This window comes from Pinus tabuliformis, chromosome 3_2, assembly GCF_031772625.1.
Source record: "Pinus tabuliformis cultivar Carrire ecotype Pingquan chromosome 3_2, CPIR1, whole genome shotgun sequence".
Lineage (NCBI taxonomy): Eukaryota > Viridiplantae > Streptophyta > Pinopsida > Pinales > Pinaceae > Pinus > Pinus tabuliformis.
In genome coordinates this window covers 99,187,484-99,210,687 of record NC_142302.1, presented here as the reverse complement: position 1 = coordinate 99,210,687, position 23,204 = coordinate 99,187,484, and the positions used below count along the sequence as shown (strand labels likewise).

At 39.2% G+C, this 23,204-nt stretch overlaps 1 pseudogene; it reads left to right on the top strand.

Annotated features, from left to right (window-relative positions):
- The window catches only part of LOC149180024 (uncharacterized), a 122,447-nt pseudogene extending 99,687 nt beyond the window's left edge, over positions 1-22,760 (top strand).
- Positions 22,761-23,204: the final 444 nt, after the last annotated feature.

Here is a 23,204-nt window from a genome sequence, read left to right as displayed (position 1 = left end):
GAAACACATCATCAATGTTTTGCATGTGGATCATGTAGCTCAACCAAAATAAAACTCCGAAAATCAAAAATATATATAGCTGTTTATGGTTTACACATAATGTTCTGTAACCAAGACAAAATCGGTCAAGCAACCCAAAAACTCAAAATGCTAGGGGGCACCCTAGTCTAATGATGCTCGTGATAGCAAGTCACAGCCTGTGCGATCATGCGTAAGAGACGAGTCCATCGTCTGGGCACACCAGTAGTATGCCGCTGTAACCGCAAAGGTAGCTCGTCAGTCCTCACATCTGGTATACCGAGAGTGAGGCCCTCAACCTGCTCCTGCAAAGCTGTGAGAGTCTCGGCCACATCGAGGTCATGAAGAATAGCCCTTCTGACGGCCTCCCCTGCTGGGGCAACAGCTGGGACTCTCAGGCGAACTACTGGACGAACGGGACCAACATCTGCATGTACACATGAGTTTGATTAAAGTCTTGATAGAATAAAGCACAAGGACATTATAAACAAAAACGGTAAACAGCAATATGGTCAAAGATTTTACCAATGGCACCCCACTGCTCGCCATCCGGCAGTACTAAATCTGGATCGCCCCGGAAGTCCATGCCAGCGTATGGATACTTAGAATAAACCATCTCCTGACGATCAAACCACCTGAAGAAGGTATCAGAAAATGAAATCTGAGACTGGCCAGCATGCCTAGACATATGGTCAACCCATCTCTGCATACGTGGTTCAGTAGGAGAAGGTAAATCGAGCGCAATGTACTGCGGCTGCATCAATGGTATCTTCTCCAAGGCAAAGGTGGTCAAAATAAAACCATACCCAAAGTTCTTCAACCTCCCGTTCTTTATCTTGATCAACTGTTCTTTCATCACAAGAAGTACTGCGTCGCACCAGTTGAACACCTTCGGTTGGAGGCATTCCAAGGCATGCTGCATATAGGATCGATTGGCTACATGAAGAGACGCACTACCGGCCATCCTACCAAAAGTAAACAGAATAGTCCTAAGGGACCTGTCAGTGACATCACGGATGATGATCTTGCCGTCTTTACTCGGCTGAGATCCTTCTCTGCAATACCGACGGACATAATCTCTCACAGAATCACCTCCTCGGGCCGAACCTGACAAAGAGATGGGGGCACCCCGCCTCGACAAGCCAGTCAAGAAATAGATGTCTACTGCAGTCAAGGGGATAGATTTGCCCCTAATCTGGAAAACCTGATTAGTAGGATCCCAAGCATCGAGCAAATACTGCAGTAAGTTGATCTGCTGTCTCATGCTAGAAATGCGGAAGAACTTCAGCAAGCCACAATTCCGCAGCGCGTTCACTGTAACTGGATCATGTAGGGCAATCATGTCCTCTTCTTCATGCTCACGTTCTCGCCATGTAAGGGTCATCTTACTCCAAAGATCTCTGAAAAACAAACAAGAGAGGAGTTAGATCCTGATTTTGGTAAGAAACAGGCAAAAATTCCATCAAAAATTGTGCATCAAATTCCCTTTTTGCGCCCAACGCACCTGCAGCAGTGTTCTAGGTGCGTTGAATGTCAAACAACCTTCAGACAGGCCAGCATTCAACACAGGTTTCGATACATTGAGGGTGCGTTGATGGCAGAACGAGTTCCTTAAACCCCAGGGGCTCAGAAAAGCTAAGAATCAAGCTCAAAATGCAAAATGGAAACCATGAAATGAAAGAGCTCAGGTTTAGCTCCTACCTGGTCCAGACGGCGCCGAGAATCGTCCACAGAATCTCCCGAAATCAACTGATGAAAATCGAGGGGGAAAAGCACCTCCAAAGCTCCAACAAACCAAGTTCAAATGAAATGGTAAAATGAGAGGTAAAAAACACTTTTTAATTACTTTTACGTAGTTCAAAGTAAGATATTAGCGTTTTAAACTCGTTTTCAAGCAAATATTGTTCATTTCTGACTAGTTTGATGAAGCAGTTGAAAATACAGTACGATCTTTGGAAGGACAAAGCTATTTATGGTAAAGACCATCTAATCGAGCAGTGTTACCGCGAGGTTCAAGCTCGTTAAAAAATAAACCCGGACCGAGCAAATGTTTCCACCCGCGTTTAAGCTCATTAAAAAATGAACTATTCCCTGGTAAATAACCACCGTGAATGTAGTACTTCAGCCATTAAAGCCTTGGTCGTGTTTGCACCGTCACCTCCACTTTTTCATTGGCCGATCATTCACCTCCATTTGATTGTTTACCCATTTTGAGGAACAGCTGCGAAGAGTGATTTCACTAGCCATCCTTGTGACACTGCCGTGATTGGAAAATTCCAAACCTTACCTGGAATCAGCTGCTACCCATTTTATCACTCGTTCCTCAAAAGACGAGTCTTCTTTAAGCTCTTTTCAATTGACTCGTAAAATATGAAAAGATTGCCGAGTCCTTGGCCTTCCAGCTCGTTAAAGGGACAGGAAGTGTTATCCCTCCTCTAGATTTTAATCTTTTTGGACCTGAGGGATTATTACACAAAAAGATCGAGCGCTTGTTTTGTTTGGCTCGTTAAAGCTATCGAAAATTCATCCCTTCTGTATTGTTTTATACTTTTTCGGACTTAAGGGATTAGATGACGAAAAAGGAATTTTGGAGTTACCTTTACGTACCTTTTCAGACTCTCTAAAAATGAAAAGGACCGAGTTATCTTTGTCGTTAAACTCGTTAAAAAGATTAATAGCGACAAACTTGTCTTTAGACAAGAACGAGTTTCACTATCGCTAGGCTCGTTAAAACATAGCGATGGGTTTGCCCGAAGGGCAAATTATAGAACAAGCATATGTTATCCTCCTCAAGCTTGACAAAAATAAAGAGATACTGGTCAGCAATGACTGGGGAAAAATTGGGAAGAAAACTCAAAGAATCTTTATTGGTAGCAAGTCGCTCTTGAACATGACACTTCCGCTCCATGCCCGAGTCAGGTTGGGTTGTTTCATTCACCGGTCACATCGCCATGGTCACGCCATACCATCCACATTTGGGGTTAATGCTACCAATCCATCACATCAGTGTCGCTGACATGTTCAAGAGAAGTCATCCAGAAAGGCCACCTGTGTCCCACCCACTACCATACATTATACTCCATTCTTTCATGACCGCCACCCTGAACCATATATCATCAAATCGTTTTCACCTCCATCAAAATCATTTGCTCCGTTCCGTGTCATTGATGTGGGATTCATTAAGGCCCTCCTATGACAGATCACTTCTTGTCGACATCAGCTCATTATCCAAGAAGTTGGTCTAGGAACACCCCATTCAGTACTTTGAAGCTTGCATGCCTCAATGGCAAGTTTCTCACTTCCGGCGACAGGTTCACATCAATGACTTGGTGTTTGACGCCAAGTCCTTTATTCACACCACGTGAATTGTACTGCAGTACCTTGAGGATCATTATCATTATCGGTGATTCCTCTCGCGCTTGTTAACAGTTTACATCATTGACTGGTAATCAAGCGATGTCCTTCCATGTTCGACTTCAAAACATTTCTCACATGGATCGACTTGTACTTCGAGTGAAGATCAGACAAGATTGAAGACCCCGGATCTAGTTTCATCCATCTGGGCTGCGATATATATTCAGGGAAATAAAGACATTGAAATGTACAGCATTGCAGCACAGATAATCATCCTACCAAAAGGATGATGGCTCTATCAGAATCATCAATCTACCATTAGACGATTATCTGTCCTATGTACATGAAAATGAATTTATAAAGCTAAGCATGGGAATGCCCGCCTCAGCTAGATCATGAAAACAGTATGAAGATAATGTATTGTATTGTATCTTATTACAGGTCTCCTCCCAACATTGAAAGAACTTCAGATCCTCGTAATAAAGCATTTCACCCGATAAACGGCCTCATACTTTAGGGGGCAACTGTTATAGACATTTTTGTGCCTTGCAGCTCCAAGCATGAAATGTCCATAAACCAAGGGCTCCTAAGTCCCTAAAAGTGTTGTTCTAACCCCTAAAGGAACAAGGTCAACAAATTACAGCTTCTCCCAGAGGTTCTCCACCAGAAACTGCTCAGAATAAGTCAAAACAGGATCATTTCAGCTGCTCCACTAGCTAAGTGTGTTGCATAGCACCTAAATCCATTGGCTAGGTGCGTTGCAACGCACCTAAATGCACTATCAGGGTGCGTTGAGCGGGAAATGACAAATGGCAGTGTCATTCCGCGAGGTGGAGAGACAATGGAAGCTTCCAGAATCTTCTCCTATGACACTTGCCACACTGAATTCGACCAAGGATGAGTAAGAGGCCTTCAGTCTCCAAGTGGAAGAAAGAACTGACAGAGAGAAGCCACTAATCAAATCACAAGCTGACTCATCCTCGTTGCATACATCTATATATGGATCCCTCATCCCAGAGATCCAGAGGCTGGAATTTTGCACATTGTAAGGAATTGTTGTTGGTTTTGAGACACATATCAGAGAATTGGGTGATCTATGCTTTGTTAGAGGTGAAGAGGGGCTTCTTTGCTGGGAGGTTGATGCTGGGTCAGGAATCATCAGTTGTAACTCCTCCTGGATCTTCTTGTATATCAATAAAAACTATTTGAGTTTCTTCTCCATGCTTTTGTATCATTGATGCTTGTTACATTTGTATGGTTAACTTAAATTTGATCCTAAGTTATTTATGAATATAAATCCATGTCTTTGTATAGTTTTCTTCTTCTGTGATCTTACAGGTACTTGGTGAAGCTGGGCAAGTAAGGGAGCAGGTAGCTGGAAGCTGTCAAAGAGGAGAGAGATTGGATCAAAGGACTAGCGCAAGACACAGGTTGGTTCTTCCTATTCCTCTTTATTTATAGTTCATAAAGGAGATACAAAAGTAGTTTTCTCTGTTTGTTTCTAAGGCAGCTGTCACACCTTAGTGGGATAGAGCAGTTCTAAATAGACACTTTTCCCAGTAACAGGGAGGCAGAGGGAAAGGAGGGAGAAAGAACCAGAAGAAAATCAACGAGGAGAAGCAGCCAAGTCATAATAGATTCAAGATATTAGAAGAAGAAGATGGGAACAATGGAGCGAATCAGGTAATGGAGGACAGTCCTGCAAAGAAGGAAAAGGATGACAGCATGGAGGACAGACCTGAAAACAGCCAACAAAAGGAAGATCTGCCAAGCACTATGGAACTTGACAGGGACCATGAGATGACCCCAAGTGAAGTGGGAATGGAGGATCATGAGCTGCAGGAAATTCTTGAAAGGGAAAATCTAGATCTAGAAAAGTTCCTGGAGCAAGGAACTGCCAAAGGGGTGGATTTGCTACCTCAAGAGCAGTTTAACAGAGTACAACAGCTCTTCCTCTAGAGATCTCAAGCAAAGGGTTCTGGGGTAAAAAGGAACCATGATAGTTAGGAAAACGAAGGGGTAAAAACGATGGAGGCAACATTGGGACAAGCTCCCAAGAACCCAGGTAGGAAAAGAGGAAGAAAAAGATAGAATGAGTTGCTGACAGAGTGTGGAAAACTCATGATCAACTCAGGTAAGATGAAAGATCTAACTAGTTACTCATTTACAAATCTTTCTTAATGAAGCTTACAACATGGAATATTAGAGGTCTAGGAAGTAAAAGGAAACAAAGAAATCTCAGCAATAGAATGAAAGAAGAAAAACCAGATATGGTGTTTATCTAGGAAACAAAATGTTCAATAGATAAAATAAGAGAGATACACAACAAATGGCTTATTAAGTATGAATATCTAGAAGTTAAAGCAGACAACACAGCAGGAGGAATTCTCACACTGTGGAACCCCCAGAAACTTGGAATCATAGATGTTGAAGCAACTAGGAACTACCTATCAGTGGTTATCCAACCTTTGGGTGATAAGGAAGTTTATTTGATCACAAATGTCTATGGTCCTGTTGAAGCCCCGAAAATCGGGTCTACAACAAGGGGGATACCCGCCCGGTCTGGACCTTGGTTGGCAGCTCCTTATCCGTTTGGTATAGTGGGTCCGACTGGGGATATGGGACCAGTTTCCCAATCTATGAGTGTGTGTGTGTAGAATTTGATGTTCCTGATCTAACAGTTCCTAATTGAGATATTCTAATTTTAATTTTAATCTAATGCTATGCTATTGTAATCTAATAAGCAGCAACATCTAAGTCTATACTAACCCGGGATGTAATTCTTCTATTATGCGATCTAAAAAGGTTTCAAATAACAACTGGTAATAAAGATCATTCAGCTATTATGAGAAAAGAAATCAATAAGGATGAACCACTTCGCATAAGAAGTTAGACGAAACAGTTGTGAAAAACATATCGCATAATGAGCTATTCATACATTAAACATAAATAAATAGCTATCACCGTACAAAAGTGCCAAATGATAACTCAGGCATTCATACATTAATACATAAAAAACTAAAAACTGTATATCACTTTAACACATAAGCAAAAATGGTTAAGAGATAAAAGCACCATTTATAACTAGTCCTACTCATGAGCTTCAAGCGACAATGATTTATCTCTCTTTGCTCTAACATCCACTAAGAGTACAAAAGTGCAACATCAGTAGCAGATATCAAATGCAAACATCAACAAATCCTGTTCCATTCATTCACCAAAACCTCCTCGGAGGGTGCAAAAGTGCATGTTTTGAGGAAAAGTTATTAAATAAATGTCTGGACCTTTCTCTAAATGCATGAGAAGGGTTTAAATACTACTAACTAAATAAATTATTTACAAAAATCTAGGATACAGTTTAAATGACCGTCCTTTTTCTAAGCAAAAATAAAGCAAAACTATTTCTAAAATTAAATCTAATATCTAACTATTTCTGCATTTGCTCCTTAACGTTGCAAGCATTTAGTATTTGCTTGAGTAGATTCGGCTGACTGTCTTCCGCTTTTGGTTGAGCTAAGCAAACAGAATTGGCAAGAGTTGGCACCATCTTCTCAGCAAAATCGATGATATACTTGAGAGTCATCCACTGACTATGTGTCTTTACTATGTATGCCCAATAATAATCTCAGTTCAACTTGGTTAACCCTTGAATTGCTTCTGCCTTTTCTTTAGCTTTCTGTTTCCAGTTTGTTTTTATCATTGCTTTTTTGCAATTTTCGAGCTTACAGGTGACTGAGCAGTTAGAAGCTTTCCTTCTCGAGCAATTTTCTCAGCGATGCGCGATTAGCACTAGGCGCTAATCGCGCATCGGAAACTGCCTCCGTTCTTTGATCCGGGCTTCTCTGATGCGTTTTTCGCCTTTTGCGCCTCTTTCTTTTATCGGGTATAAAGCTCAAAATTTGTAAAAATAATGATCTCATGAGCTCTTGACCCTGAGCATTAAACTGTCTGTCTCTGATATCAGCATCGCTCAGTACCCATTTAACCATGGTTGTATATGAAAGATCTGTAATGGATGGCTCAGCAACATTTTGTGAATCTGCGGCTTTGTTGCATGTGGTATCTGTTTATAAGGGCGCCTTTTCTCTGTCTTTGAACATTGGAGCCTTACCCTTTTTCCCCATAGCTTCCTACACATTGCTTTGTGTAACTTTTGTTCTTCGTTCCTGCAGTTCACAAGTGAGGAGAGAGTAATGATAATAAATAATGACAGGAAAGCTTTAAATTCCACAGATATGCAAAAACACACCATCTGACGTGAACTGGCTCTTCGAAAAACACAAACCATATTTTATTAACTAGCATGTAATTCATTAATTATCATTAAAGCGCGTAACCGGTTCTTGGTTTATGGAAAAAACTTTTTCTTGAATATCGAGCCAGGAAAATCTGTGATGGAATGTTTCTGCGATTTGCATTGCAGTATCGCATATCGCTGTATCGCATTACCACAATATCTTCGTGTTGTTCTATCGCAAGGTTTTTTGATCGCAATATCGCAAGATCGCAGATCGCTTTATCATTATGTGTATTTTATGCAATTTTGCGACACACGATATGCGATATTGCATATCGGCGATTTTAAGGTTTTCCAACGTGAGTGTTCATTAATGCATGCGATGCGATGGAGTTCACGTCGCAATCTTGCATTTTATCATTTTGACTCATAAGAAAATGCCCTATCATTCTTTGCGCGATGCGATATTTCTTAAGGAGTGACATTACTTTCCTCATCATGAAACTTAAGCTTTTTAGATTTTTCAAAAGTATTTTCCTAAGTCCATGATGGTAAGTTTTATCCAAGAGGACATATAAGCACTAATTTTTTTAAGTTTTTGACTAAGGGTCCCCACTTATATAATGTTACTGCTAATACTAAATAAGGAGGGGGGTTGTTGGTGGCCACAACAATTGGCGATTCACTTGGAAGAACCAGTTATCTCTGTTTTTCTATTAAATTTTCTAAACTTCCAAAACAGAAAATCTTTCAGAAAGTTAAACTTTATTATGGAAAGATAAAGTACATTATGTTCTAACCTGTCAATGACATTTTGTTTCAACTATTTTCAACTTTGATTATTTGCTTCCTCAGGCTAGTCCTTGTATTTACATCAGTCATTACTTGGTCTGTAAAGATAAAACAAAGTCTTCTCTGTAAACAGTTTTAAATATGCTCATTTGTCGTAGGTAGAGCCTCTGCTGCCAGTAGGCGTTTATAGCCTCGACAAGGTTACCTGTTACCCAGCAATGATCATGTATCCTACTTAAAGCAGCCTACAACTTTCAAAGAAGAATCCATATCCACACTTATTGCTTTGATTTTCTTTTTACTCTTAAAGAACAATGTCTTGGTTTGGTAGCCAATTTATGACACAATCATTCACTTGATTTATAACTTTGTTGAACAAGCTGGCTCGTGATGAGACCCCTTGTCTTTTGATTGCAACAATCTTGAGTCATTGCCCTGTTGTGGTGTACAGTATTTGGCAAAGTCAGCAAGTTATAATATATGTGATTATGATAAGCTGGCTCGTGATGAGACCTCTTATTCTTCAAGATGAAGTGTATCCTTGGGTTGTTCCTCTGAAAGTTGTGATCTCCTTAGCAGGGAGGAAGTCATTGTTTCCTTAAGATAGCTCTGGACGACAATAATAGAGTTTTTGGAAATAGCTGTTCTACAGAGAATCTTTATTTTGTTATTGATACCTTTCATTGTACTGAGATAAAACAATTTCTTCACTAAAGGTTGTTTTCATCAAACTTTATGAAGTTGAAACTAGTATCATATCTAGGCTAGAGTCTTTAACTGTATCTATCAATAATAAAGATCAATTTTCCAAAAGATTTGCTATTTATACAAGCGAAAAATCAAAATCTGAAAGAGAATTGGTGTCTTGTTCATAAATGCCTAATGTAACCACTCACAACTGGTTTTATTATGAAAAGAAAAACAATTACTCTACAAAAATAGAAGAATAATCTTCTATGGAAAATATTTCTTGAGAATTTGTCCGTTAACAGGCAAAGAGTCTCTCTTACCTGCTAAATCCTGTAACACAAACGTTGATGGACCTATGACTTCTACAATTTGAAAAGGACCAAGCCACATTCTTTGAAATTTTGTATGTTTGCCTTTCTCTTCATGAGCCTTGTCCCATTTTAAAACTAAGTCTCCCATCTGAAAATCTTTTCTGGTCATTATGTTTGAATCAAAAGAGGATTTTACTAGTGCTTGATGATGAGCATGGGTTTTCTTAGCCTGTTCTCGTTGTTCTTCTAATTTGATTATTTCCATTTGTCTTAGTTGTAAGGAGGAAGTTGGTACTTCATCAATGTATTGAACTAGAGACAAAGAGGGAATTGCTAAATGAGTCGGAAGAACCACTTCTTTCCCATAAACTAAATTAAAGGGAGAAGTGCCGATAGAAGCTTTTTGTGTTATTTGGTCTGCCCATAAAGCATATATCAAAGCCTTATGCCAATTTTTATGATTTTGGTCAACTGTTCTTTTGATAATCCTGATTAGGTTTTTATTTGTAGACTCAGCTAACCCATTGCCTTGTGGGTAATAATTGGCTGAATATTTAAGTTTGAATCCTCTTTTAAGTGCAAATTCAATCATTGCATTTCCAGAAAAGTATGATGCAAACATTAAAGCGGAAGGCAATCCAAACCTGGTGATTATAAATTGATCTATGAACTCAATAATATTTTCATCGTTAGCCGTCTTGAGTGGAACTGCTTCTACCCACTTGGTAAAATAATCTGTTGTTGTAAGGATATATCTATGCTACTTAGAAGAGTGAGGAACGATCTCACCTATTATGTCCAATCCCCACTGACTGAAAGGTTGCTCAATGTTAAACGGCTATAGTGGCAAGGATGGCTTCTTTTGTCTCCCAGCAGTAGTTTGACAGACTTGACATTTCCTCATGTAACTGTGCGAGTCTTTAAATAACATGGGCCAGTAATACCCTGCACGCAAGATTTTATGTGCAGTAGCATCTCCAGCATAGTGTCCGCCTGCTGGCCCATCGTGGAGTTCCTGCAAAACTTTTTCAGCTTCAGATTTCTCAAGACATCTAAGAAGAACAGAATCATAATTTATTCTAAAAAGAATATCATTTATGAGCTGATATTGTTTGGCTTTCAACCTTAGAGCTCTTTTCTTAGTATGATCGAGGTGTGAAGGAGCATACCCGTTCTTAAGATAATAAATGATATCAGCGTATAATGATTCTGCATCGTTTAGGCTTACCTCGCACATTTGTACCTCTGTAGATGGAATTTCGGAAATTTGCGACGCTCTAGCCAGCATTTTGCAAAAGCCTTGACCTCTTACAATGTTTGCTGGTTTAATCTCAATGTCATATTCCTGTAAGGCAATAACCCAATTGCCCCTTTTCTCACCCACATCCTTCTGTACTAGAAGGTTCCTTACCACTGGAAACAGTACTATAATTTTAGTATGGGTTTTGAGTAAAAAAGGTCTAAAGTATTTGACCGATTTGAAAACAGCATAAGCTTGTTTCTCCACATCTGAATAATTTAATTCAACGCCCTGTAAATTTGAACTGAAAAAAGAAATTGGGGCTTCCGCTTTTTCTTGATTTGCTTGAGTGAGTATCGCAGCATATGACCTATCCGAGGCAAATGTATACAAAATAAAAGGCTCTGAAAAATTCGAAGTTGCTAAAGATGGAGCATTAATAATAGCTTGTTTGATCAGGTTTAATGCTTCGTGTTCATCTTGGCCCCATTTAAAATTTGAGTTCTTTTTAATCATGGCTTGCAAAGGAGACACGATTCGTGAAAAATCTAGAACAAATCTCTTTACAAAGTTGATCTGACCAAGGAAAGATTGCATGGCTTTTTTGTTGTGAGGTAGGGATATTTCAGAAATCTCTTTGATTCTGTCAGAATCGATGTGAATACCAGATTTTGACACTATGAATCCTAGAAGTTTCCCTTCACTTAATGCGAAAAGGGATTTTTTCGGGTTAAGTGAAATTCCATACCTTAAACACCGTTGGAAGATTTGTTTTAAATCTCTAAGATGGTCACTTCGTCTCTTGGAATACATTGTTATATCATCCAAATAAATTACTACAGATTTATTGACTAAACCTTTGAATGCGATGTCCATGGCTCTCTGGAATGTGGCACCAGCATTAATCAAACCAAATGGCATCTTTCGATATGCGTATGTGCCCCATTTAGTTCTGAATGTGGTTTTTAATTGATCATCAGGATGTACCAACACTTGATTGTATCCTGAAAATCCATCCAAGAAAGACATTAATTCTGAGCTCGCCACTGCCTGCAATATCTGTTCCATAGGTGGTAAAGGAAAATTATCTTTTTGGCAGGCCTTGTTAAGGTTTCGAAAGTCAATGCAAATCCTAATATCTTCATTTTTATTTCTAACAGGTACCATATTGGAGACCCATTCAGAATGTCTGACGGGAAAGATTATTCTGGCTTTCAATAACTTATTGAGTTCATTTTTTATCTGATTTTATAAATTGGGATGGATCTTTCTGAACTTTTGTTGGACAGGTTTTTCATTTTCGATCATTGGAATAGTATGTTGGATGATGGAAGTGTCGTATGTTTTGAGTTCATCATAGTTCCAAGCAAAAACATTTTTATATTGTCTCAAAATACGAATATACGTTAATTTTTCTTCAGGGGTTAGGCCAAGACCTAGATTAATGTTTTGTGGTTTGGCATCGGTTCCTAGGTTTACCAATTCATAATTCAAAGTTGAACTTTGGAGTTTTGAATTGGTAGACCTTTTAAACCAATCTTTCAAATCATACAGGTATTCTAACTTGACTACCGACTTAGGTATAACATTGTTAGTGCTATCTTGTTGCAATTTTCGATCATGTTGGTCTTCGTCAATTATTTGATTGGAGTAGGATCCTTCAGATGTGAGGAAATTTACGATATCAGGATCGTCATTGAATACTCTCCAATTTGTGATGTTATTAGGAATAGATGGTCTAAAGATTAATTCTATTGAGAATCTATCTGGACTAAAATCTTCTGAAGGAATAAGCTTAGAAGCTACGTTAGCCAAAAGGTCTGCACTTGCATTTTGGAGTCTGGGAATTGAAGAAATATTAAATGCTATAAAATGCTCAGTCAGATCTTGAACTAAGGATTGATAGTGTTTTAAATGACCTGATAAGCAATGTATAGTATTACGTACCTATCTGACTACAATCTCAGAGTCTCCGAAAACTTGAAGGTACTTGACGTCTAACCCGATTGCTTTGTACAACCCTTGGACTAAAGCCTCATATTCTGCTGTATTGTTGGTGCAATCAAATTCGAGTCTGCATGTTAGCATAATTTTATCTCCTTCTGGACTAATTAGAATGCATCCTGCTCCTGCTCCTTTGTTAGATTTAGAACCATCAAAAAATAATTTCCAAAACAAAGATTTATTTACAGGACTATCTAAAAAATTGATACATTTTGAACTATCCGTTTGAGAAAAAAATTCGACTTGGGACAAAACAGAATGTTCTAAGTATGGTGACGTATGAGCATTAAAATTGCCGAGGAAAGAATCTACTGAGTAATTGCCAATAATGCTACTGTTATATGCTACTGGTTCATTTTCCCCCTCTAGCTCCGTTACTATGTATTTCTGATGTAGTTCTCATTCAACTTTTATTTGATTTGGTTTACCATTGTAGGGCAGCCACATGTGCGACCAGTCAGTTGCGAAGTATCCATGAAGTTTTTCTGACCAATCCTTGCTAAGAATTAAGCCATAAAATTCTGGAATATCAGCAACTAAAATGTCAATAACTTGACATACCTTTGGGTTGGATGACAGCCTTATGGTTACTTGATTTAGTTCGCCAATCACTTCGACTTGAGATCGATCTAGCTGAACTATGCGCACAGCAGATTTCTGTGGTTGAACGTTTAACTTGGCACATATGGACTTTGGAAAAATATTCGATGAAGCACCAGAATCCACCAAGCAATTGTGCACATTTTTATTGAAAATTTCATAAGTAAGGAGAAATGGGGGAGTATGAGATCTAGATCTTCCTCCAATTAGAGCGATGTCATTAGGATCAATCTTATTGATCTCATTAGTTGGAGGTCTTCACATATTATGAGAAGCTTGAGAAAGTACAGCGGCAGGCAAAGGTGCAACTGGCACAGCATGTAATTCTTTCAACGTTATCTTTTGTTGATGCTTTAACTTGCTCAATTCGTAAAGAGTGATGTTGGCCCTAGTATTTTTCATATCTTCTATAATATTGTACTCAATTTCATCTGACACAATCAGTGTTTTAGATGGAGTTGATGCATCTGTTTTGACTGGGCTGGTTTGAGTCGATTTAGATGTCGTTTTCTTTGTTGCGACTTTGCCCTTTATTGCAGAGCTTGCGCTCTTTGGCTTAGGGGTAGTTTAGGGAGGATCAAGCTGATTTCTACTTCGTGTGCTAACTAGGAATACTTCTTGATCTTCTTCTTGTGGGAGGATGAAATCCCACATTCCTTGTAACTCTACAACTTCTTCTTCATCGGTTTTCCCTTCAGTGGCAATTTCGTCTTCCTCTTCTTCGGATTCAGCATTTGAAATAGCATTGGGTGGCTTTGATCCGTTGAAGGGCCTCTTTTAAAAGCTCTGTAGGGCTTTTTTGAAGAAGTTTCTGCTACTTGCTTCTTGATGTCGACCATTTCATTGGACATGGTCTTCAGAACTTTTTGCAATCCTTCCAAATCGAATGGATCTTTTGTTTGTTTCTTCTTGGAATCTTCCTTGAAGGTGACTTTCTTGGATTTCCGTCCCTCTATCGTGGATTTCTTTTCAAGGGCTATTATATGTTTCTCTACCTCTATTGCTTCTTTCACGTTTTCGACTAAGGTTGTTTTATTAGCCCTGTTCACGAAGATTGCTATGTTTGAGGGTAAAGCAGTGATATACCATTCACTTCGTACTTCTTCGCTATGCTGGGAAGCAGTAGGAATTTTGTTTAGGATTTTATTGAAACGTAAATTGAAATCTTTGATAGGCTCTCTTGACTTGGCCCTAAGGTTAGATAGGTCGTTGATTAGCGTTGCCATAGACCTGTCATCACCAAACTTGGTCAGGAATTGCTCTTGGAAGATGTCCCAACTAGTGATGGATCCATAGGGTAATGAGAAATACCATGATCCGGTTGTTCTTGCAGAGTATAAGGAAAAATTCGAACAACAACATCTTCATTAGTAACCCCATTGAGATTAATGGATAACATAAAGTTGTTTATATGCTCTTCTGCTAGCATGCCTGCCTCGGGATTAAACTTAGGCAGCCATTTCTCAGGATGGGCTGGTATTTGACTCAAGGGTGCAGGCATTAAGATTGCCCCAGGGTTATTCCATGGAGATTGGGCCATTGCTGAACTACTAACAGAGGAAAGTGCAGAAGATGATCCTTGCGGTTGGGAAGATGAGGATATTACGATTGCAGATGATTGAGAAGGAGTAGTGGGGGTTCTAGTGGACGGATGGACAATGATCTGAAGTGGAGGAGTGGATGGTTGACTTCGCGGTGAAGAAGTTGAGATGGATGATGATGATGAAAGAGTCTTGCTATCAGACTCCTTAGGTGATTTCCTTGCTCTTTTCCTTTTAGGAAGAGGTAATTCGGTTGGTTGAACGCCAAACTTTTCACTCTTTAATCTGGTCAGGGGATGAGCAGGGTTATATTGTGAAGTCACGCTGCCTTGAGATTTATCAGATTTTTGAGGAGAAATAGAAAATCGTTGAAGTTTGTGAATCAGAGATTCGACTTCAGGAGGTTCAATGGTAGATTGTTCTGAAATGTCAGGGTTTGTAGCAGCGGTTGATACTCCAGCGACTTCTAACTTTGGATTTAAGTGTAATGGAGAAGTCGGGGGAGATGGTGAGGGCGATTTACTCTCAGAATGGTATTCAGATTTAGATTTACTTGCCATTCATAGTTCAGGCCCTCCTTCTAGCGCCAAATATGTTGAAGCCCCGAAAATCGGGTCTACAACAAGGGGGATACCTGCCTGGTCCGGACCTTGGTTGGCAGCTCCTTATCCATTTGGTATAGCGGGTCCGACTGGGGATATGGGACCAGTTTCCCAATCTATGAGTGTGTGTTTGTGTAGAATTTGATGTTCCTGATCTAACAGTTCCTAACTGAGATATTCTAATTTTAACTTTAATCTAATGCTATGCTATTGTAATCTAATAAGCAGAAACATCTAAGTCTATACTAACCCGGGATGTAATTCCTCTATTATGCAATCTAAAAATGTTTCAAATAACAACTGGTAATAAAGATCATTCAGCTATTATGAGAAAAGAAATCAATAAGGATGAACCACTTCGCATAAAAAGTTAGACGAAACAGTTGTGAAAAACATATCGCATAATGAGCTATTCATACATTAAGCATAAATAAATAGCTATCACCGTACAAAAGTGCCAAATGATAACTCAGGCATTCATACATTAATACATAAACAACTAAAAACTATATATCACTTTAACACACAAGCAGAAATGGTTAAGAGATAAAAGTACCATTTATAACTAGTCCTACTCATGAGCTTCAAGCGACAATGATTTATCTCTCTTTGCTCTAACATCCACTAAGAGTACAAAAGTGCAACATCAATAGCAGATATCAAATGCAAACATCAACAAATCCTGTTCCATTCGTTCACCAAAACCTCCTCAAAGGGTGCAAAAGTGCATGTTCTGAGGACAAGTTTTTGATAAATTTCTGGACCTTTCTCTAAATGCATGAGAAGGGTTTAAATACTACTAACTAAATAACTTATTTACAAAAATTCAGGATACAGTTTAAATGACCGTCCTTTTTCTAAGCAAAAATAAAGCAAAACTATTTCTAAAATTAAATCTAATATCTAACTATTTCTGCATTTGCTCCTTAACGTTGCAAGAATTCAGTATTTGCTTGAGTAGAGTCGGCTGACTGTCTTCCGCTTTTGGTTGAGCTAAGAAAATAGAATTGGCAAGAGCTGGCACCAACTTCTCAGCAAAATCGATGATACTTGAGATTCATCCACTGACTATGTGTCTTTACTGTGTATGCCCAGTAATAATCCCAGTTCAACTTGGTTAACCCTTGAATTGCTTCTGCCTTTTCTTTAGCTTTCTGTTTCCAGTTTGTTTTTATCATTGCTTTTTTTGCAATTTTCGGGCTTATAGGTGACTGAGCAGTTAGAAGCTTTCCTTCTCGAGCAATTTTCTCAGCGATGCGCGATTAGTGCTAGGCGCTAACCGCGCATCGAAAACTGCCTCTGTTCTTTGATCCTGGCTTCTCTGATGCATTTTTTGCCTTTTGCGCCTCTTTCTTTTATCGGGTATAAAGCTCAAAATTTGTAAAAATAATGATCTCGTGAGCTCTTGACCCTAAGCATTAAACTGTCTGTCTCTGATATCAGCATCGCTCAGTACCCATTTAACCATGGCTGTATATGAAAGATCTATAATGGATGGCTCAGCAGCATTTTGTGAATTTGCGGCTCTGTTGCATGCGGTATCTGTTTATAAGGGCGCCTTTTCTCTATCTTTGGACATTGGAGCCTTACCCTTTTTCCCCATAGCTTCCTGCACATTGCTTTGTGTAACTTTTGTTCTTCGTTCCTGTAGTTCACAAGTGAGGAGAGAGTAATGATAATAAATAATGACAGGAAAGCTTTAAATGCCACGGATATGCAAAAACATGCCATCTGACATGAACTGGCTCTTCGAAAAACACAAAACCATATTTTATTAACAAATGGCATGTAATTCATTAATTATCATTAAAGCGCGTAACCGGTTCTTGGTTTATGGAAAAAACTTTTTCTTGAATATCGAGCCAGGAAAATCTGCGATGGAATGTTTCTGCGATTTGCATCGCAGTATCGCATATCGTTGTATCGCATTACTGCAATATCTTCGTGCTGTTCTATCGCAAGGTTGTTTGATCGCAATATCGCAAGATTGCATATCGCTTTATCATTATGTGTACTTTATGCAATTTTGCGACATGCGATATGCGATATCGCATATCGGCGATTTTAAGGTTTTCCAACGTGAGTCTTCATTAATGCATGCGATGTGATGGAGTTCGCGTCGCAATCTCGCATTTTATCATTTTGACTCATAAGAAAATGCCCTATCATTCTTTTGCGCGATGTGATATTTCTTAAGGAGTGATTACTTTCCTCATCATGAAACTTAAGCTTTTTAGATTTTTCAAAAGTATTTTCCTAAGTCCATGATGGTAAGTTTTATCCAAGAGGACATATAAGCACTAATTGATTTTTTTAAGTTTTTGACTAAGGGTCCCCACTTATATAGTTTTACTGCTAATACTAAATAAGGAGGGGGGTTGTTGGTGGCCACAACAGGTCCATAAAAACTTGAAGATAAACTCAGGCTTTTGACCTCACTAGAGGAGCTAAGAGAAAGATATCCAGTTATCCCCTGGATTCTGGGAGGGGACTTTAATATGATCAGATCTCTCTCTGAAAAAAAGGTGGGACCAGATCACTAGGCAAAGATTCCATAGCATTTCAGAGCTTCATAAACAACATGAAGCTAGTAGATACAGAGACAAGAAATGGTACCTTCACCTGGAATAATAAGAGGGGAGGGGCTGCTCAAGTTGCCTCTAAACTAGATAGGTTCATTATCTCTGAGGACCTCATCCTTACGGGCCTTGACTTGTCGGCTTTAATCCTCCCTTTTGGAGGCTCAGATCATTGGCCTATTCAACTTGAGGCTTCCTTTATAGGCACTCTGAGAAACAGACCTTTCAGGTTCGAAAACATTTGGCTTACACATCCTGACTTCATCAGCAATATTGAAAAATGGTGGATATAAGATATGAACGTTCAGGGAACTAAAATGTTCCTTCTGCATCAGAGATTGAAACACATCAAACTTAGGCTTAAAGATTGGAATAAGAATGAGTTTGGCAACATCTTCGAAGCCAAAAAAGTAGTTGAGGTGGTACACTCTCTTAAGAGCAATAAGCAGGCAGGTATGATCATACAACTTGACCTAGCAAAGGCTTATGATAAGCTAAGCTGGGCATACATCAAGGAAGTTCTCATAGCATATGGCTTTGACCATAACTGGATAAGATGGGTAATGGCCCTTGTTACTACCTCTAGTTTTTCAATCCTGCTTAATGGCTCACCATCAAAAACCTTTAAGCCTTCGAGAGGACTCAGACAAGGAGATCCACTCTCACCCTTCCTCTTTATTCTCATGATGGAAGGTTTAGGCAATGCGATCAAATCTGCCAAAGCAGAAGGCAAAATCCAGGGTCTTAAACTCACCTTGAATGGGGATGCCTTGACTCATCAACAATTTGTGGACGATACCATGCTGCAGGGTACCCCCATGGTCAAGGAAGCTCTTGCCTTCAAGCAAATCCTGAACGACTTTGCTATGGTTGCGGGTACAGAGGTAAGCCTTACCAAATCAAAGATTTTCTTTTTTAATATTGACATTTCTATTCAGAGAAACCTCACCAAAATTCTAGGTTTTCAAAGAGATCAGCTTCCCTCCAAATATTTGGGAATACCTCTCACAGATAAACCCCTAAGCAAGGCAGTTTGGGAGCCAGTCACTAATAAACTACAAGACAAAACCCGGAAATGGACAAACAGGTCTTTGAATTTAGTAGGACGACTAGTGCTTACAAAAGCTATCCTACAAACTATCCCCATCTTCATGTTTTCATCCCTTCCAGCTCCTAAAGGAGTTGTGCAACACATCAGAAATATCCAAAGAGATTTTCTTTGGGGCAAAGGGGAAGAGAAAAAGAAATGGGCTTTGGTAGCTTGGGAAAAAATCTGTAAACCCAAGACACATGGAGGTTTGGGACTTGATGACCCTGAAACCCTAAGCAAAGTTTTGGGGGAAAAACTTTGGTGGAGATGGCTAAAGGAATCAGTATCCCCTTGGGCCAAGGTATGGAAATAGAAATATGCAAATAATTGGCAAGAAAAGGAGCACATTCGAATGTCTAGGCTCATCAAAGGCTCCCACATTTGGAACAAAGCTTGGGAGAATAGAGCCATTGTTCAAAAACACAGTTTCTAGGAGATCAGAGATGGAAACCTAGCTTGGTTTTGGGAGGACAATTGGCAACAGGAACCTAACCTGTTAAGAGAAGAATTTACCAATCTCAAGAATGATACTGATGACAAAGGTTTACTCAAGGTAAATGACTTCTGGGATCAGGATAGAAACGATGGAAAATGGAGAACATGGAAGAACCTGGTATATAGTGATGACTCCCCTTTGAAGGCCCAGGCAGAAGCTCTTGCAGCTATCTTGGAATAGAGAAAGATTTTGACTTCAACATCTTCAGACCAACTGAGATGGGGAAAAAACAATGAAGGCAACTTCAACCTCAAAGAAGCCAAGAGAATAGCCCTAAGGCTTGACTTTCCAAACCTTGATAAGGTATGGAAGGACCTATGGCAGAACCAAAACTGGATGAAAATCAAACTGTTCATGTGGTTGGTGCAACATAAAAAAATTCTGACTTGGGAAAACCTTCGGAAAAGAGGTATAGCTGGTCCATCTAGATGCCAGCTATGTGAATCACAAGAGGAAACAATGGAACACCTACTCAACCTCTACCCATTCACCTCCACCTTGTGGAATTGGGTGGCTTCAATCTTCAAACAAACAGACAGGGACATTTGCAGCATCACAAGTACTTTGAGGAATTGGAGGAGAAACTTCTTTGAAAATGATATAATCAACAAAGCTTGGGCCATGGTTCCAGGCTTTCTAATCTGGGATGTCTGGAAAGAACGCAACAACAGGATCTTCAAGAATAGAACTGGTTCATCTTAGAGTATCATGGCTCAGATCTTAAGACAGCTCAAAGAGACTGTAGGAACCCTTCTAAAGAAACCCCCTGAGAACCAACCTCAAGACCAGGATGAGCAGATTCTTCTTCATTTGGGCCTACAGGGGCTTTTCCCCCAGGGCATAAACAAGACTATAAGTCATATAACAACAGATAAGGACTTCTGGCAACCTCCCCCTCATGGTTTTATGAAATGCAATATAGATGGAGCCTCTAAAGGAAACCCTGGTATAGCTGGTTATGGCGGAGTAATAAGAGATGACAAGGGTTTCATAAAAGCCATATTTCATAGTCATTTGGGAAGGCCACTAATAATATGGCAGAGCTAATGGCCCTTGAGCAATGCCTAGAAATCTTGATGGAGTCAAATTTACATAATACTATAATTGAAGTTGATTCTGAATTGATAATTAATTCGGTCAAGAAGATATGCAATGGCTCAGCTCCAGAAAAAGTGTCGAAACATTGGCAGTTACTGTAGGTCTATCAACGTATTCAATCCCACCTGCGAACCATGAGAACCCTTAGTTTTGTTCATGTGCGCCAATCAGCCAACAGGTTAGCGGATATTTTGGCAAATGAAGGAGTACTCTGTTCCAAAAGCAATAAAAGATATGAATGGATGGCAACTCCCCAAGGATGATTGCGAGAAGACTGTCATAGACAGGCGACCTTAGACAGGAGCACTATCAGAGCATGAGAAATGAGCAGAGTGAAGACTGATGGAAACAGAAGAATTTGGGTCAAAATGGGGAAGGAGAATTTAGTTAAGTGTGGGCAGGATGACAGACACCCGACTAAAGGTCACCTTTGGTTTTCGGGCGGAAACTGCACCCTGGACTCTATATTCCTATGGTTTTCAGGTGGGAAGCCACATACAAGATAAGTCTATGAATGGTCCCGAAATACATTGTTTATGGCCTATTAACTCTTTGGGCCTGTTTACTTAGTTATTGAGTGGGCAAGTTTATGAGATCGCTGCCATCCTATGGATTTCGAGCAGCAAACTGCATGACTGATAAGTTTCCATCCAGACCCGAAATTCTTTCAGGCGGTGACTTATTTTTGTTTCGGGTCCATTAAGGCAGTTATAGCTCGGGCTAGTTGCACTGTCCTTTATGGATCTCTTGCATCCGGTGAATTTCGGGCGGTTAAGCTGCTCGTTGGTTATCTCCCCATTCGGACCCGAAATAGTTTAGAAAGATGGCACATAGTTCTTTTCGGGTCCGTTTGAATGGATAAAGGGCATGCTTGTTGGCATCCCGAGATCACCTCTTGACCGTTGGATCTTTGAAGGTTGATCGCATGGTCTTTGGGATTTCAAGTTCTTTGGAGGTTTTGAGGGAGTTATTGGCATTGTTTTGTGGGCCTTTGATACGGTGGACCCCGTCGATAAAGGTTTTTTGGTGGCTTGGCAGTAAGGATAGAAGGGCTCTATTTCACCGGTTTCCCCGATTGATGCCTTTAGGGTGGATGGTTCTTTGGTGTCCCTTAGTTTCTTTGCATGCTTGGTTAAGTGGTTGTGTGGGCTTTTGCTCCTTTGCAGCTAATGCTACCTTATGTATATTATGTAATTTTTTTCAGATTAATAGATGGTCCTACTCTCACTTGATAAAAAAAAAAAAAATTATTCTACAAAATAAAATACATATGAAAATTACGCAAATTAATATTGAAAAAAATTACCATTAAAAAAACCATATTAATCCAAATTATACTAGTTGTACCCTAAATTTGGCTTAAACAAAAATAAAACACACTCACAAATGACCACAACAAGATTTCTCAACCCAAGGGCTCAAACAAAGGGGAGCAGAATTGGGAGGCTGAGTAGAAAGAGAAGACAAAGGAAACAATAAGATAACCATCAAGAACAAAGTGGATAAGTTCAAATATAACACTTCATTTCTCGCGACTGTCACTCCATACTTCTACTACAAATGCCCATGTAATTGCATTTTTGATCGGAAAGATGTCACCTAGGAAAGTCTCATTAATGTTATGGATTTTGGGATGAGTATCCCTCCAATGCTTCTATAAAAAACAATAATAATGAATTTATTCGTAAAGATGTGAATATGAGATTTTTTTAGCGAATAAATTGGGCACGAAACATATTATTTCCCAGAAAACCCAAGAGAATTTCAAATGCAAAGGTAGCAAAGAAGAGACTGAAAATGATCCTCTTTTTGGATAGATGTGTTGTAACTGATGATGCAAAATGAAAATTCATCAACAATATTATGGATGCACTCTCAAACTTTGTGGAGATTGACTCAAAGGATAAAGTACAGTTAATGTTCAACCAACCTAGACCTTGGAACTGCCTATTTTGTAATAGTTCCAATTCAACGTGTAAAGCCAAAGTATCAAGAGTACAATGGGCTTTGGAAATATAATGAGTTTAGAGTATAAGGGTGTAAGTGGGCAAGTGAGTTTGTTTGATATCAAATTGGACTATCTCAATCCAAATAATGGAAAGGCTTAAGGACACATTCATGTAAAGAGAATTTTATGTAGGTTGTGATTCTTTCCAATGGTAATATATAATCTCTAAGATTTGATATGCATTTTTTTTATCAATTTACTTTGGAAAACATTAAGAAGAAGGAACCTAGACATACACTGTAAGAATCTCTGTTGTCTTACAACATGCTCCTATAATCCTTTATTTTCCATGTTTTCTTGTAATTTAGTAAATGGGTACTTTGTTTTTTAGCTTCACACATCCATCTACACACAACTAATGTTGAAAATTGTAGCGAGAATGGGTTCCTTGTTTTGTGCCTTAATTCAAGGAGCCTCAACAAGTTTCTCCTTGAGAATGCAGAGTTTTGATGAGTTAGGAGTTAATTTCTAAAATTTAGGGTGAATTCCTAAAATTTATGAAGTGTTCATGAAGTAGTTAACTGATGTGTCAAAGTGGAAGGTC